The 18,760-nt window shown below is 32.2% G+C and overlaps 1 long non-coding RNA gene and 2 other non-coding genes across 3 annotated transcripts; all 3 read left to right on the top strand.

The window, feature by feature from the left end:
• The first annotated feature begins 4,969 nt into the window (after nucleotides 1–4,969).
• On the top strand, nucleotides 4,970–6,092 carry LOC122586505. Its single transcript, XR_006322016.1, has 3 exons — nucleotides 4,970–5,022; nucleotides 5,430–5,492; nucleotides 5,803–6,092. It is a non-coding gene; the product is annotated as an uncharacterized LOC122586505 (long non-coding RNA).
• Nucleotides 6,093–14,974: 8,882 nt separating this feature from the next.
• LOC122590347 lies at nucleotides 14,975–15,063 on the top strand. Its single transcript, XR_006322484.1, has one exon. It is a non-coding gene; the product is annotated as a small nucleolar RNA U54 (small nucleolar RNA).
• Nucleotides 15,064–15,146: 83 nt separating this feature from the next.
• Nucleotides 15,147–15,242, top strand: LOC122590348. The gene has a single exon (XR_006322485.1). It is a non-coding gene; the product is annotated as a small nucleolar RNA R64/Z200 family (small nucleolar RNA).
• The last annotated feature ends 3,518 nt before the right edge of the window (nucleotides 15,243–18,760 follow it).

Consider the following 18,760-nt stretch of genomic DNA (forward strand, 5'->3'; position numbering starts at 1 on the left):
AGGTTTTTTCTCCCATTGGGAGAGAACTGGTGTATGGGGTGCTTTAGCGTGGACCCGGTTAAAACAAAATAGTCTAGACCCCCAATAAAATTGAAATTTGCTGTTCAAAAAAAAAGTGTATCTCTAAAAAGCAACCGTTGGTGAAAAACGAAACTTGTTCATCCATTTGTATGTTTGATTCCTTGAGCATTTTACTATGGGAGCTGATTTGCTCAAGGAGAAAATTGCTATGCACAAGGAATATATTAGGGATGACAAAAATACCCGTACCTGATAGGGAATCTGATACCCGCACCTGATTTAACCGGGGAATCCCCGAGTTGACTGGAGATAGGGACGAGTATGGGGATGTAAATCTAATCCCCGATGGGGATGAGGACGGGGATGGGAAACCGTAAATCCCCGAGCCTCATACCCGAACCCGAAAATACTATATATATTTATTAGAATCACTTTAAGTTCTTATTTTATCTATACTATATTATAAAGCAGATCTCCCCTGTTTACATTTTAAGTTTCAACATTTACTTTCCCAAAATGCCCATATATCAATTCTATATTTACCTACCACCCTTTCTTTCTCCTCAAATCTCAACCACTCATATTTTTTTCTCTCTTCCATAAATCATTTATTCCTCCAATTCATTCAAATCTTTTATCTCAAAAACCGTACATCGATAAATTATAAAAGTTATATGGGTGTTCTTAAAATTTCATGCTCTTTCATTAGAGATGTTATTCGATATACTTTCGACGAATTTTTAAATCTGAGGGCGGAGCCCGTACGGCTAAGACATTTGGCTATGGCACTTTATGACATATCACCTCCTATGACCTATCATACTCTATGACCTGTCACCCTCACCATCTCACCGCCGCAACGCGCGGGTACTCGCTCTCGTAATCTATAATCAATTTTAAGTTTAGAACTTTTATTCAGTACTTTTTGTGTTGTATATTTTATTAATCATTTACTTGACATATATATTAGTTTATACATAGAAATAAAATATTGAAATACACATTTTCATACATATTTTATATCAAAATAAATCCATGTTCATTAAAAAAAAAGTTTTCCCGATACCCGATAGGGATCTCCGATACCCGACGGGTATGAGGATGTAATTCAATTCTCCGACGGGAATGGGGACGGGAATGGGGATTACAAATGAAAATCGGGTACGGGGATGGGGATTGAGATCCCCGACAATCCCCGCCCCATTGTCATCCCTAGAATATATAAGCAAATGACTTCAATGCCCCTAAAATATTTAACTAAACCCCCTTATTATGAGCTTTGCTTTATTTTCGTACAAATATATTGTTTGATAGATGTTCAAAAGGACTTTATTTTACTATCCATTTATATATATATTTTATATTTATATATATATATATATATATATACATAATAAAACAATAGTTATCATGAATTTTTAAAGTCATCCACCTTAAATTAAAATTATTTCTAAACATGCCACATAGGATTTATCCTACGTGGCACCTCCATATGTTTTCCACAATAATAGATTTTCATTAAATAATATAATATATATACATATATTTTAAATATGGCATATAGAAAAAGCATATATATATATAATATAATTTATATTTATATAAATCAAACATATATAAAAAATCACGACTAACATTGCATAATATTTTTTAACATTTTTATTTTAACTATAAACACTTCATAATTCATGACTCATAATCCATGATATTTTATTAACTTTTTTTTTCCATTTTCTATTTACTATATACACTTCATAATCAAACTATATATATTACGTTCAACACGTACACCTCAAATTACATAGCCCTTTATAATAATTTATCTATACATATATTATGTTTCACAGTTTTCTTCGTTGTTAATTTATCATAATCATGAAGTATTTTTCAATTGGTTTTTAATTTATAAAATTATTCTTAATAATCTATCTATACATATATTATGTTTCACAGTTTTCTTTGTTGTTAATCGTAATCATGAAGTACTTTTCAATTGGTTTTTAATTTATAAAGTTATTCTTCTGCCGTATACCAATCTATATATATATATATATATATATATATATATATATTAAAACAGTAAAAATACTAGTCTTTTAAACCCTTCTTTCAACCTAAAGCTAGCTTTAAACATTGCCACATAGGATTGTATCCTACGTGGCATCTCCATACTTTTTTTTACAATATTTATCTTATAACCTCTATTTATTCTCAAACCAATGTAATTTATTTTATTAAATATAACATAAAATATTAAATCAAAACTATATACACAAAATTAAAAAAAAAAACTCAAAACCCATATTAAGATATAAGAAGACGTCCAATACATCTATTAATTTGGCAATGATATTTGACATAAATAATATTATTTATTAAAATATATACAACTTTGAAGACTATATCAAATTTTAAAATTTATTTAAAAATATATTATTAGGTTATACACAACCAAACAATTTTGTTGTTTCTCCTTCGTTCTCTTGGCCGAAACCTTAACCAAAATTGGTTATTCTAGCCACAAAAAAATGTCTATTTTATAATGATAAAAGATTCCCTTCGCTTCCTGGGCCCAAAGCAGTGCAGTCTTTCCTGGCCAAATCAAGGATTTGGGTAGTTATTTTGAGTTTTACGAATGAATTTCTTGATTGTTGGAGATAAAATACTTTATTTCCTAATTGTGTTTAGGATTATTTTTTCCCGTCACTACGTAAGGTTTTTTCTCCAACTTTTCAGCATAACTGAAAGCAAAAAACTATAATGATTTTCTCTTATTTATCTTATTAGTTTTTTACTTATTCGTATTTTATTTATGTGTATTTTATATGACTAAATTTTTGTCATGTTTAGTTTTTTTACTTTGTATATATTATTTCGTTTGATGAATATATAGATATTATGCTACATTATCGATTTACGTTTGATTTGTTAACGATATCAAAATATCTTAGGTTAAATGTTGGTGTATAATCACTATAGTAGATTTACTGTGATATCGACATGTCAGAAAAGGTAAAAGATGACCAGAGTAATTCAGGAATTAACCATTAACTATAACATAATCAATTTCAACATAATAAGCATATAGAATAGCTATTTATTAATACATAAAATAACATTTTTAACTAGCCGCGCATCACGCGGGGTAAAATATCTAGTTATATATAAATAAATAAGTACGTATAGTAACACAATTGTTTACGTGGGTTCATGCGAATAATGAATATAGTTTAAAAATCAAAAAATGAAATTGAATCACGCAATAATGATTTAAAGTTTAAACTATTTTTCTCAAACAAAGCAAACTATATTACGACGTTAATAAAGAAGAAAAAACACAGGTCATCTTAACAAACAAATATGGCATCAACCATAATACAACAACAACAACAACAACAACAACAAAAAAAGGTAGGTGGGTGACCACTCTTTGGAGCCATGTATTTATTGGTACTTAACGCGTTTATCGCATATCGCATACCACCCTCTGGAGCCATGTACCTATTCGAACCCGGGCCGCATAGCCCCCAAGCCCCCATTTTTAGGGGGACGGTACCAATGAGGTTTTAACTATAATACAACAATGTAATGATAGTAGCCACCTTATATGTCATAAGTCATGAGTCATGACGTACTCATCATATATACAATTCATATCTTAACTAGGAAGGGACAACCGATCAAACGAGATCGGATTATATTTTGTCGCTTATTATTTTTCAAATAATTTAATACATGTATTAACAATAAAAATTTTAAAAAAATATATAAAAATTTTGTGTTATATCTTCATTCTAGCTAAAAAAAACATATAAACCAACAATTATTAATATTATATATCATATATACAGATAACCAATTGAAGTAGATGAAATTATTCATAAAACAATAATATTTGATTTGCAAAATTTGTCAACTTTCATAAAACATAATTGTATAATCCTTAATGATACCGCAGACAATGTGAATACTAGAAGGGATATAAAGGGGTTGAAATATTTAGTATATGGGCTAAGTAATATATAATTCAAAGTCAAAGTAATTTATAAGTGAAAGGGAGTTTAGTAAAAATAAAATTAAGGGCATTGAATTCATTTGTTTATATGAGCATAGTGCTCGCGCGTAGCGGCGGCTAGAAGGTAATGACAATATAAAAGGGAGGTGGTGGTAGAGATCGAGGGAGGCGGTGGAGAAAGAGGGCGGCGGCGGAGGGTGATAGAAGTTCGATGAGAGTGTGTAATAATTAGAGAGAATGTGGGAAATGAGGGTATATAAGAGTTTTATGTTTAAATAGGGGTATTTTAGGAAGAAAAATTTTTGTTGAATTTTAAGAAATCTAATACTCTTTACAAGGGAGTATAGATATTCATTTGGCGTAACAACTTTCTTCCTGAGCAAATCACTCCCCACTTACTATACATGAAGTCATAGGTAATAGTCAGTACTTGATTTACATAACAAGTTAGTCTTGTTTTAGAGTACTAAATATTTATTCAAGTTAGAATTATTATAACTTTACGTTGTAAACCCTCTTACGTATATATAAAAACGTAAACACTTTGTAACACCTCAAGATTTTTAAGATAAATAAATTAACCATTTTTTATAGTTTTAACATTGAATATTTTAATAGTGTTTTATTTTTGGATACGGGATTTATTTAGTTGAAAATTTAGCAGATAACGGGTGTTTTACCCACCAAAATTAGAAAAGATGCGTGGCACTTAGAGAAAGTGTCAGCCATATCCTAGCTTTTGACTCATCTTCATTCTCTGAATTCTTCTTTTCTTTCTCATCCATTCTCAATTTCAATCCTTCTTCATGTATGTTTTTTTAATCATTCCAAATCCAAGAAAATTCTTAAGTAATAATAAAAACCTCAATAATTTTGGAAATTCAAGTTGGGAAATGTGGGTATTTGTATGTGTGTGTCAACACACATAGTGAAAGAGGAAGAGGAACTGTGACTTAAATCTTTGATTTATTCTTCATTTCTTTAAGGTAAATATTTTCTAACCTAGTTTGATTAAATCTCTAAGAATTAGGGTTCTTGAATTTGGGAATTTGGGGTTTTTAGTATAATTGAGTCCTTGCATGATGTTTTTGCCCAATTACTTTCATGATATGGTTTTGTTATTGAGTTGCCTAATAAAATGATTAAAATATAGATGATATTAGTAAAACTCATGTATGAGAAATTGTGACTTTGCTATTTTAAATGAATTGGATTTGGTGAAAATGATGATGAACATTCTTGCACCAAATTGATATTTTTCAAAGTAAAGCAACTCAATGGTTCAATGGGTTTGTCGTGGGTTAAAAATGCTAGTGAAATTGGTTGTATAGCTAGGTTAAGCTAGCCAAGAGTATGAATATTGTCTTATGTGTGAATCATGATAATATGATAGGTTGAAAGCTTGTTTTATGCACTTGCGGTTATTTTGAGTTGTTGATTTGTGATCACGAAGGAGGTGAGTTTTCTTGCATACTTTTATATATGCCTTGGGGTCAATTACCATATGACGGTGGATTCCATGTGTGGTAATTGATTTGGCGTTGAGCCTAAGTAGTGGCCATAGTCTATGTGGGACATAGCTCATGTGGAGCATTGATATTGTTTATTGAGATTGTAATGATTTTATTATATGGATCCATGTAATGCATTGACACAAAGGTGAGTATTATAAGACCTTTGTGCATTGTCCTCCTTCGTAAGTATAAACGTATGCAAGATTATTCACTAAATTTTGCTTACTTTTTAATTGTTTACCCTTTTTATAGGTTGCCCCGGAAGTTGGAAACAATATTATGTTCTTTGAAGATTATTGATGAATTGAATTGTGGAAATGTGACTTATGCGGTAAAATGGTTTGAATCTAGAACCCGTAGTAGCCCCATTTGAACTAATGGCTCTTGGTACATTTGAAGTGTTTTTGGTAAAGCTTTGTTACATATATTTCTGCAAATTTTCAGTTGGTGTCATAGTCTTTGTAACTAAATGCATGTGGTGATTTTGGAGGTTTGACAACTTGGATAAATGACTCGTTTAGTCTTGTAAACTTGGTTTTGTAGCAACGGATGGTATAAGACTTTTGGAAATGTTATGTTATGTTTTTTTATGTCAAAATGAAGTTGTTTATCAGTTGTACGAAACTCGGTATTGAGAAAAAGGGTCGAATGTTGATTAAAGTGTCGAAGAACGAAGCTGCAGTAGGACGGCCTTTGAGGACGGCTCTTGCAGAAACAAGAGCCGTGCTCTTTTGTAAATTTTCACAAGTTTTTACCGAGGCTTGGTTTTATCTTTTCGGGTCCTGAAACTCGTATAGTAGTCTATTTAAATCATTTTAAGAACATTCCAAGTGTCTTTTCTTGATTTGAAACATTTTGATTTTTCGCGAAAATTGACTGTATTTTTTTCTAAGTATAATTTAACTAAATTGTGTTTCTTTATTTTCATGTTCATACTTTTGGGTCTAAATTGAGTTAAGTCGTTTCACACTTACTAAGTGTTTATTTTACATTTAAGCAAGTTATTACCCAAGCTGTTGCAAATTAGGACTGACACTTATAACCGGTTCAAGAATAACCGAGTCCAAACCGAGTCTCAGCATTCAGATCTCCAAATGGATTACTAACCAACCGGTTAGGCTAAACTCGAAACCCGTTTAATTTGACCAGTTTTGATTTCGGTTTGGATCTTTTTGCCCACGACTATCGGTATGGCCCCAAACGTTAAATTGCATAGGTTACAAGGACGAAGAAAATTTATACGGGCTTGTAATTAATGGCACATATATACACTATATATGTATATATGTTTGTGCACCGAACCGATGTTAGGATAAATACGGGATGATGAGTGTTTTAGGTCTGTTCGTTGGCGGTTTGCGTGTAGATCACCACTAGTCGGCGCTTCAGTTGCTTGCCCAGATCTGGGCGGAGTGTTTCCAGCGGGCTCGTTTTCAGTCGCCTGCTGGGAATTTTGCTCAAATCCTGGTGGAGTCCCACGGATGGCGCCAAATGTTTGTGCACCAAACCGAGGTTAGGATCAATACGGGATGATGAGTGTTTTAGGTCAGTTCGTTGGCGGTTCCCCGAAGGTAGAGTTTTAGCCTCTTTACGCCAATCGAACCAATACACGATCTATATATGATCGAGTATGAAATTGCATGCCTTTAGAAGGTCTTACGATCCACCTTTTATAGGGGGGAATATTCTTGGAGAGTAAGTAGGCCTCTTTAGAGTTTCCTAAGTCATAGGCCAAGGATATTATTTCCCTATCTATCAGTTGGAAATGATAAGAACAAATCCCGACTTTCTAAGGAACAATTCTTATCCCGTTTTAACTTTTGCAGAAGCCTTCGTTACGGACAGACCTTCATGTCGCAACGTATTACTATTTTCTTGTGTGGCAGGTTCTGCGTACCCCTCGGAGAGTATGTAATCAATATTGGTTTGGCATTTTGCCTTAAGTATTTTGTTTGTACATTAAACATGGGTTGTCATCCCGAGGGGATGAATGGTTGATTTAGGGATTTGCTGGCGATTCTCCGAAGGTATAAAGCATAGTGGTGCTTAACGCCATGTAATGTGAATGTGTTTCGAATTGATGGGTGTTTTTGGTTGTTTGTTGGCGATTCCCCTAAGGTAGGGTTCGTGCCCTATACGCCAATCAAATGTATGTGATGTATAGCCGATTATGATCATGTTATTGAATAAGTATTTGGATCTGATCGATCGTGTTTAGCATGCTCATGGAAGGATATTATCATATCCGATATTCAAGGATGCTTTTGCCTAATCATCGTAGGCTTTGGGAGGCTTCGGGACGGAGAGTCGCTGTCCCGCAGCATATTGATATATAGTTGATATATGAGTATATTGTTGTAGGTTGCTGGAGCATCACTTGCAGAGAGAAGGGGACGTCCAGATCTGTGTTTGTGTTTTTTGGAGAGGAAGAGAATGAGAGTTTATGCTTAGAACTCATATATATATATATATATATATATAGGGATGGTTATCTTAGAGAGTAAGTTTAGGGTTTTAAAGAATATTCTTAATAATATGCCAGATCTGGTATTTAGAACGAGATAAGAGCAAATCTCTTTAATTTAAGAGGAAGAGATTGAGATAATCTCTTACATATTTAGATAAAGCTTACAGCGGATACCTTCGTCACGCAGGTTCGGCTCCGTCACGGATGTCAGGTTCCGTAACGAAGGTTTGGTTTTGTCACGGGGATGACATATACCAACATATTTGGGATCCTATAGACCTACACTAAATATGTATTAGAAAATATATACTCGTATTAAATATGGTTATCAGAAAAGTAGATTAGGCCACGTAACTTCTTTGAGAACCAAAGGTACTTTTTGTTTAAATAAAGGAAGGCAATAATGTGTCGTAGAAGAAGTGTATCGGGAAGAATAATAATAGACTCTTTTTTAGATACGGTCGTTAGAAATGTAGATTAAGCCACGTACTTTCTTCAAAAACCAAAAGTATTTTAAGTTTAAATAGTAACAACTTGTTTCTTTTTTACTTAATGAACTTAATAGTTAACAATTTAATCATTCAGTCATATTTCATTTTCTTTTTTGACTTAATAAACAAAAATAATCATCAATTACCTTTATTTTACTTAATACATACAGACATTTTTATGCATTCAGCCGCTTAATACACTCAGTACTTAATGACTAAAAAAATAGGCCTTAAGTCATGGTTAGTCGGTTGAGAATTTGCGATTAATTAGCTTTAGAGCCAATAAACTACTCGTATATACTTTGGGCCTCCAAAGCCCAAGTTTATAAAAATATGCATCTTATTATATATATATATGGCTCTCAAAATTGAGAGAAAAAAATAAAAAAATCTTCTCATCTCAACCATCCAAATTCATTCACAATTTAATCTGAACCCTTAAAAATATAAAAGAGGATGCGTCTCTACAAAAACCCCCCACTCTCTGTCTCTCTATCCGACCCCCAATCCCCATCACCATCACCATCGCATACCACGACGATCACGATCACGACCACGAATCATCAGCACCATCCCGCCAATCACGACCCTTTCTCTGTTGATTATCCGGTGTCCCCTTCCTTCCTGAATCTTTTCGTATATCCAACGACCACAACAAAGCACGCCACCATCACAACCATCCAGTGAGTGGAAGAAAATGGGGTCTGGGTGTTCGGGGTAGTCTTTACAATTATTTACAGTGAGTTCTGTTTTCTTTCTTTTATTTCCCATGTTTGTATTCTTTATAATCATTAGTTGTTTGTATCATATATATATATATATATATATTTCACCTAAAGTTTTGGATATTATGTAGTTTGATTTGTGTTAGAATTGGTCTTACCATAAGTAAAAGGTTGATAATCAGATTGTCATTTTACAAATTTGTATCAGTTGAGTACGTAAAATATCGTGTTATTCTTCATAGCCCTAATTTGGTAATTTCTATGATTTTCATTTGGGATTTCCCTTGAGAATGCTGGTTTATATAAAATTATATATATTTATGGCTACCAGAGCATAGAGAAAAAAATATTAGTATCACATAATCATAACCATCTAAATAAAATACAACAAATGATCTTAGCTATTTAAACTAAAAACCAGGTCACACCACTACACCAAACACTTCCTCGTTCCCCTCCTCTCTCTACGCTCCACCCTCCAAAAACCCATCCCTTCTCCATCTCATATCCTCCCGCCTTCATTAAATTTGATATCTCTTTGGATTTGAATTAACACTTGCCGGCATTTTTAACTACTGCCAAAAACCACGACACATGTCCGGTTTTTTTTAATTGCTTTGCCTCCTAAGGAAAATAATAGGTGATGTGCATACTGTTTCTTCATATATTTTATTTAGTTTAGGTTTGTATCCAGATTTCAAGGTTTTTGTATAGGTGCATTATGTTTAATTTTTGTTATGTTATTGGTTCGAATATTTAGATTTGTATGCGTGTTTAATTTTCATGGTATAGATGCATTACGTTTGTTAACTTATTGCCAAGTTATGATACATGAATAAGTTATTCGCTTTTCTAGGTTTGTAAATTGGTAAATTCTTGATATTTTGTTGCAGTATTTTGCTCATGGCATGGTTGTGGTAAATGCAGATGCCAAAGAGATATGTCATGACTCATGATTCTAAAACACAAGATCCAATTAATAAAAGGTATTCTTTTTTTTTTGTAGTTTTTAGTCAGATTAAACCCATTGCCAATAGCATGTACATTATCTTATAGTAAATTAATCGTCTTTTTATGTTGATAAGTAAAATTAGGCCTGGTAAAATGGGCGAGTTTGGGTAACTGGTCAAAAACGGGTGCTGTCATTTCATTAATGCGGGTTGAGCCGCTTTTTTTTCATACACTTCATTGACCATATTCATATACCCAAAAATAGTTGTTCCCCGATCACCAAAAACATATAAAAGCTGAGCTTCAACTTGATATACTAAAGAGTTGAAATTATTTAGAAATCATATAACTTAATTAACAATAAGATTATATACATGAGACTTGATTTTACTTGATATATGTTGGTGAGATGAGACGTTAGCGTATTCTGTAGGTGACCAAAGCTCTTGCTCGTGCAGGGCTCAAGTCTTCTAACCTGATTGTTGGTATTGACTGCACTAAGAGCAATGAATGGACTGGTAAGTTATTACTATTATTAAAATGTTTTTCTATATAATATCCGATTTATGTTGCGATGCTGCAAACGAAACTGGCTAACCAGTTATAGGTTCAAGGTCTTTCAGCATAATAAGTCTACATCATATCGGAGATGGTTTTATTCCATAAGAGCAAGCAATAACAATTATTGGTAAAACATTGGTTGCTTTTGATGAGGATAACCTGATTTCCTGTTAGTGTTTTGGAGATGTTGTGATTCTTTAAGCTAATAATTATTGCTTATATTGATAATACATAAAGTGTTGATTTGTAAATTTTACATTTTGCTACCGACTGGCAGCATAGAGAAGTATGATCAAGATATTTTCGGCTTTTATCCGGAAGAGAGATTTTGTAATGGTTTCGAGGAGGTATTGAGTAGATACCGGGAAATTGTCCCTCATCTAAAGCTTGCAGGTTTGTGATATACCCTTTTGTTTTCTTCATATCACCACAAATATATGGCGTTACATTAGCAATACATATTGCATTACCAATGTTGATATGGCGTTATGGCTTATAACCGATGACACACACTGAATACAGGTCAGGAGCGGTGTAGGTATAGCAGGTATTTACGACTTTCTTTGTCTTCAACGGCACAAAGGCTAGCTGTTTCCAGTGACATGGGAACTGTCCATATTAACAACTTGAAGTTTGGTTTTGGGTCATTCTTTAACCATATCTGTCCAAAATAATGGAGCCCCAAGAGCCGTTTCACACCTAATGTTCATGAAAGGTGCTCTAGATCTTTCGTTCTTCTCTTTTTCTTGGCTTGGTCACACGATAAAAAAAATAGAAAGCTGATTTATGAGGAAGTGAAATCTGTTGATAAATGTAGGAAAATTTTTGTTATACATTGCTATTATATATATGGGGTGTTTCAATGTGCGTTTGAAATTGACTGTGATTTTAGAAATATTTTGCAAATTGTTAGCTATAACATAATGTACTGTTTGGCCTTTGGGGTGAGTGGTTGAATGTGTTTGTGTTGTTTTATTTAACTATTGTTGACATATCTACACTAAATCGATACATATTTACAAGTGGCCTATCAAGTGAACCCATGACCTATTGATTGAAGGGTCACCTCATATACCACCAGTGAGATTGGGTAAATTAAAGGTTGCAAAATGTGTGGGTTACGGCTGGGTAATGGGAAAACTGGAACTGGTCAAAATTTTAACTTTTTTTTTTTTAATGTTGTTTAGGCCGGGTAGGGTTGTGACCATGCTGACCAGCAAGGGACTAATGACTAGGATGAGGGAGTAATGACTAGGCTGGTTGTGACCAGCCTAACCAGCAAATCAGCATCTTGCGGATTACCTTTGTTATATGTGTGTGAATCCCTCTACATGGTAGTCCATGTATAGGCAACTTGATCGGCTACTTTCTAAAATGGCGACTTTATAAAATCCGTTGCCATAGGGCAACTGGTCCAGAGTGCGTAGTTGCCTAAAATGTATGTTAACTTTATTTCTACTTCTGATATGTGTGTGTTTGCTGAACAACTTGAAGGACCGTTTGCTAAGGCAGGTTCCACTAGCCATGCTATATTGGTTGTTCAATTTGCAAAGCTTAATGACTATGGAGGTACACTTATATTGGTAATCATGGTTTCTTGCTTTTCCTTATCTATGTATTTTTAATGTGATTTAGCTTTTAAATGTCCCATATGGCAAAACCATTGTGATCTGTGTCTCAGTCACTAAATAATTATACAATTTACTTTTGCAGCAAAACTATTTTATGGTTGATGCATGAAGAATGAACAAGGTTGGAGGGTATTAAATATATAGGTCTGAACTCTAAAGCTTCTAAGGTCAACTATTGAAGATTCTATTACAGTGGCAGCACACAAATGATAATCTTGTCAGATTTCGATTGTTTTTCAACTATTATGTTTGGGTTCCAATGTTTTGTATTATGCCTTATTAATAAAAATTGGATATTTATACTTTCATTAATTCACTCTTCACAGATAATGTTGAACATGTTTCCTATATTTTATTGTTTCTAACCCGGTCAACGACCGGGTATTGATCTAGTTATTATGGAGTTCGGTATTGTAAAACAAGTATTAAAATAAAATACATGGGACAAGATTTTGATACTTATATCATGATTAAATATTTAATTTAATGCACGAAGATTCCACAAAGCAATTGATGCACGATGATTTTTATGATGCACGGTAAATTTCACTAAAAGGAAACATATTGTTTTACTTTAATATTTGTTTTATTTTACCCAAAAGTTATTATTATACTTATAAGTGACGATAAGTGAGTTATACATTACAAACTAACAAAGTTAAGTATAAATTTGACGTTACACAATGAAAAAATAATAAGGACTAATGTAACTTAATGAACCATACATGATTGTTTATATTATATAATGAACTACTCGGGTGTTCATTGTAGATAGTAAACTTGTTATATTATCTATTGATGTAGTTACGCCTACATGGGTTCTATGTGGGACTGGCACCTATTTGGCTCCTACGTGGCACCAATCGGTTACCTAAATGGACTGAACAACGAGTTCATTACATACTTTCAACACTCAAGTAGTTCATTACTTAACATAGACATTCGTGTATAATTTATTACATTCAAAGACACTAATTCTTTAAAATATGTGTTGTTTAGATACCAAAAAAGGATAACCTTCTTTAACATGAATGATAAATAACACGTGAATAAATAGATCAATGATTTGCACATTTAAAATAGTCGTCTTTATATATACACGTTTATATATAATGTACTAACCTTCGATGCATGTAATAACATCTTTAAACATAATATCATAGGCCATCTTGTCGTTAACTTTGATGACATTAATCTTATTTTAATATTAGAACTAGCTTATGTTGGCCGTTTCACAGTTCAAGTACTTTCAAATAATAGTTGAAGTATTACTTAGAGAAAGCTAGATTTTTCCTTTTTTCTTTTTCAACCGCAAACTATTCTACTCTCCATCCTAAACTAACTCGAATGTTTAAATTGAAACCTGAAACTTCATGAAAATACTTGAAATCACTTAACTTATTTGACATTGTGTGGATAAGGAACGATTTGTGTAAATTATCACTCTAATATATAACTATATAGATTTTAGACCCGTGTCGGATTTACAATATTATCAACATTAATACGCAAAACTAATATATAACAAAGAAGAAAATTATGTACCTTTTTTATTGAGAGATAAATACTTCTTAAATGGAGTTAAATATCGGATAATGATTATTAGAAATTCTTAATTTATAATTAAATTAAATGATGATATAAGCGGGAGTCAATTTGATCAAATTGAGCGATTTGATTGATTAATAAGTTATTAAGTTTTGAAATAATTAATTTAATGATTATAAATTTTTTAAAATTCTCTCAAATTGATGGCTAAAAATAAATATAAATTAAGTATTTAGGGGTAAAAAGTGTAAATTATTGATGGAAAACAAAAAAATATAAATTAATGAGACTTTTTTTACAAATTATTAATATAAATACTAATATAATAATATATTTAGATAATGATTATTAGGATTTTTAATTTATAGCTTATTTAAATGATGACATAAACGAGAATCAATTTGATGAAATCGAACAATTTGATTGGTTAATAAGCTATTAGTTCAACTGTCGTATAATATATATTAAGATTAAGATCATCAATAAATGATACAAATCCCTAACTAATATAATGGAAAACAATACTAACTAATATAATGGAAAAAAAATCTCTACTAAAAAAATATTATATATCATTCATCAATAAACTGATACAAATCATAAAAATAGAATTGGGTTAATAAAAAGTGCCACAATTTTAACAAAACATAAATTTGAAGTTGGGCTACATAAAGCCCGGCTCACCTCAACATTCAGACAACCCAATGGCCGTCATTTTTCATAACTTTAGCCTTTTAGGGTTTGTACACATCTTTATATAATGTCTCTAACTCTGTTTCTTCTTCTGGCCACCCTTCTTTCCTCTTCAATTTTGTGATTCTTTTCTTATTTCATTACATTTTTATTTTTATTTTCTTTTGCTAATTTTTTATTTTGTTTTGTATATTTTACTTATTTCATGTGATTAAGAGTTTGGAGGTATGATGAGTAACAATTTTGGTCCGTGTTTCAGATTTTAATCGTGACCGATAAACCTTAACCAACCTCTGATCTCCATCTGATCTTATATTCATATTTCAAGCTATTCTTTTTCTCTATTTAAATAATATGTGCTCTATGATCGAATGCCTTTTTGGGCAATATACGCTATTCCGATAATTATTATCATGAATGGAAAAATAATGGTATTTATGAGAGCTATTTCAAGTAGAATGATTTTTATTTTTTTGGGATAAAGCAGATGTAATTTATTTATTTAGTAATATTCCGAGAATAGAATTGAAATCTGCAATGATGAAATATGAATAATTCACATGTCAGACTTCAGAGATTTTGTTATCAAAATCAATGAGAATGATACTTCATATTTTCTGAGCTTGAGTTTAAAAAAAAATATCTATTGTTGACTGTTAAAATTACTCGTAGTTGTGAATTTATAACTCTCCCCTTATGTTTTGATAGTTTCATATTGTATTTTGATTGAATTTAGTTTTAGGTTTAAGTGCAAAAACCGTAGGTTGTTTTGTCAATTTTGCAGCATCCATTCGTTAGTTTTTTTCCAAAAATCATTTAGGTGGTTTGCATTTTTGTCGCTATTTTTGTTTAGTCTCCCACTTGCCCTTCATATAAGGGCATTTATGTCATTGCATTCATTTCTTTCACACTTCTTTAGAGGATACTTAATGGTGACCACTCATCTACCAAGGATTAATCCCTAGTTTTTGTCAGTGCCGCATCAGCAAAAAATACTTTAAGGACTAATCCCTCCAAAATGCACCCAATGCACTCATCACTCAAGAACTAGTTTTGGACCCATTAATTTTTTTGTCTTCTTCCTTGTATATTGGATTAAAATAAAAGAAAAAAGCAAAAAATATCTATATCAACCCGTCCTTGCAGGAATGAGTGGGGTGGATGAGTGCGAGAGAGGAGTGGATGACTAGTCCCACCCAATGGTGTTCACTAGTCCCTCCACACCAGACGAGTAAGGGATGAGTCCCATTGGGTACCCTCTTATAATCATTCCCGTGGGTTGTTCTTATTGCAATTTCATCCTTATAATATTTTTTTAAAACTCAGAAACACATTGTCTATAAAATTTTATTTATATACATATTGTGAATGTTATGATACCTATAAACAACTAGGGGTGAGCAAAAACCGAACCGAAAACCGAAAAATCATGAAAACAAAAAAAACTGAAAAAACCATTGGTTTTGGTTTTTCTAAAAACCAAAAATTGTGGTTCGGTTTCGGTTTCTAATGAAAAATCGAACCATAAAAATCAAACCGAACAAAAATATATATTTTTACTTTGTTTTATATTTATATCATTTTATTAATAATTTTTGATAAATATGTTATTATATTTGCATTTCTAAGTGTATATAATTAATATCATTTTATATGTTTTAAGTGAAAATACACAACAAAATTAATTTGTTTTAATAACTGTATAATTAAACAAGTAAAAGATATAAATAGTTATGTATAAAATTTGTTTGAAGTTTGTACAACTTATTTTTATGGATTTGTTCTGTAACACCATGCTTTACAAAAATGTGAATTTCCAAAATTTTTAAATAATAAATCAAACTCCGTTAATAAAATGCGGAAGTGACTTTTAAAAATCCCAAATGATCCCTAACGGAATCTTAAAACATCATAATTTTCTCATAAAGGTGTTACCGACAAAGTATCATCACAGTAATTCTCATGAAATTCACAATCCACATATTAAATGTCAAACAGCTAAATAACGAGTCTACTAAATTAAAAAAACTAAGGGTAACTAGAGCCATCATCCACTAGCTCCATTTATTAGCTACCCCACTCTCGATCAAGCCATCAAATGATCAATCAACGCCTAACCTGAGGGCACAACACAATTTCACAAAACAAGTGTCAGCTTTTAAAGCTGAGTAAGATAACAGATTAGTACAACAAAAAGATTGCCAATTAAAATCATTTCAATAAAAGCGTCTCATGTAAATATATAGGCACAATTACACATATCAACAAATACTACTGAAATAGGATAATCAAATCCTACAATGTGCCTAGCAATCCTCAAATACTACTTTAGCTCCTTAACTACTTAGATACTTAACTACTCAAGTATTCAAGGTTATGCCATTTAACTACTTAACAACAAAGATTTTGTGTGTAGGCGGTCACAAGACTTCACAGGGAACCTCACACCCGACATGATGGGTAACCTTTCGGGGTCCATCGACGTTGTTATGGAAAGGCGTAACCAATCCACGAGTAATCCGCAAACTACTATAAAGGCCAATCACACCCAACAGAATTACTCAGCTACTTAAAAGATTGACCCCACCGGGAACAGTATACGTCGCCCCCGGATGGGCTACTTAACACAAATGATCCACGAGACCAAATGTGGGTTAAGCTTAACACTTGCTACTCAGTGCTCGAGACTTTGCACATAAAGAATGCTACTCAATGCTACTTATTTTCATTAGCTACTTTATTATATTCTCCTTTAAAATTGCTATTAATTTTCACATATCAACATTAGGTCCCTTAACGTGCACCTGACATGGCAACTTAGTGAAGTCTAGTGTACTACGTGTACAAGTCACAAATAATCTCGTATCTAATAAAGCAACTCAATCACAAGCTACATTAAACAACAATACAACAATAAGCTTGTATCTACTAAAGCATGCATAAACAATGTCCCAATAAACCTCCCACATACAACCCATACCCAATATAAGCATGAGATATTATAACTTCATAAAATGGGAGTAATTATTAAAACTAGGTTTTGTTGTGTCCCCAGGTGTCAAAATAAGTTATCTTACCTCAATAGGATAACTTAACCTGTTACCTCTTCAATGTCCAAACACCTAAACAATTTAATAGAATAAAGATATAAGTTACAATTCCATTCTTTCATTCTCGAGCTCATGTGATCAGCACATATGAGTTCATACACACACAAATCTATACATGTAGAATTATGTAAATTTACTTATGTGATGGTGATTAATAATAACTCATCACAGTTATGTGTTTTTTTGCTAATTAAATTAAATCCCAATTAAATAACCAATCATGTATGACATAAACTAGTTTATGAACATGAGACTAACACTATACTGTAATATTTACTTTCTTTTCGTCATTTATTTATATAACAAAAGCAATGACAGACTTGTTTAACATTAATGATTATGATAGTTCAACTAATTAATTAAATTAGGAAGGTCCTTTACCTGATAAATTTATGTACACATAAAATGCCCATATTAAATTAGTAAACTTGCATCAACCTTTTCAATTCAAATTGCTCATGTCCACCATTACCAATTCATAACTTTGACTCACGATGGAGGTTATACCGATCGACTTACATATCAGATCGAAACTATCAAGCCACCTGCTGGACTATTACTCATGAATGACTCGAACCTGATTTTTACTCACAATATATTAACAACGTAATTTAAAAGCGTACATGTATAGTCATGTCATATCACAAGTATGTGGCAAGTAAAGTATACTACATATACGCCTATTCTGTTTAATTACATGCTAACGCGGCTAAACCCGACATACCAACAATAGTTACCACAAACACTAAACTAGTTATAAACGCGTTGCCTAGAGACTCCAGACACTCCATCAATGACACGTGAAACTCAACCGATCAACGCCTACGTACCAAACGATTCTAATTAACATACCAAACCAATGACGACTGAATAATATGGAATTAACTGGTAAATTTTGTGTCACTCGCATCCTCCATGGACCGTCATATAAACTCAATCCATGTTTTAACCTTATACGTTTCAGCCTCAATCTTCATAAATTTATTCTATTTATATAACTCCTGAAAGATCCTCTAAGTCACTAAGACACTTG

This window comes from Erigeron canadensis, chromosome 2 (genome assembly GCF_010389155.1).
Source record: "Erigeron canadensis isolate Cc75 chromosome 2, C_canadensis_v1, whole genome shotgun sequence".
NCBI lineage: Eukaryota > Viridiplantae > Streptophyta > Magnoliopsida > Asterales > Asteraceae > Erigeron > Erigeron canadensis.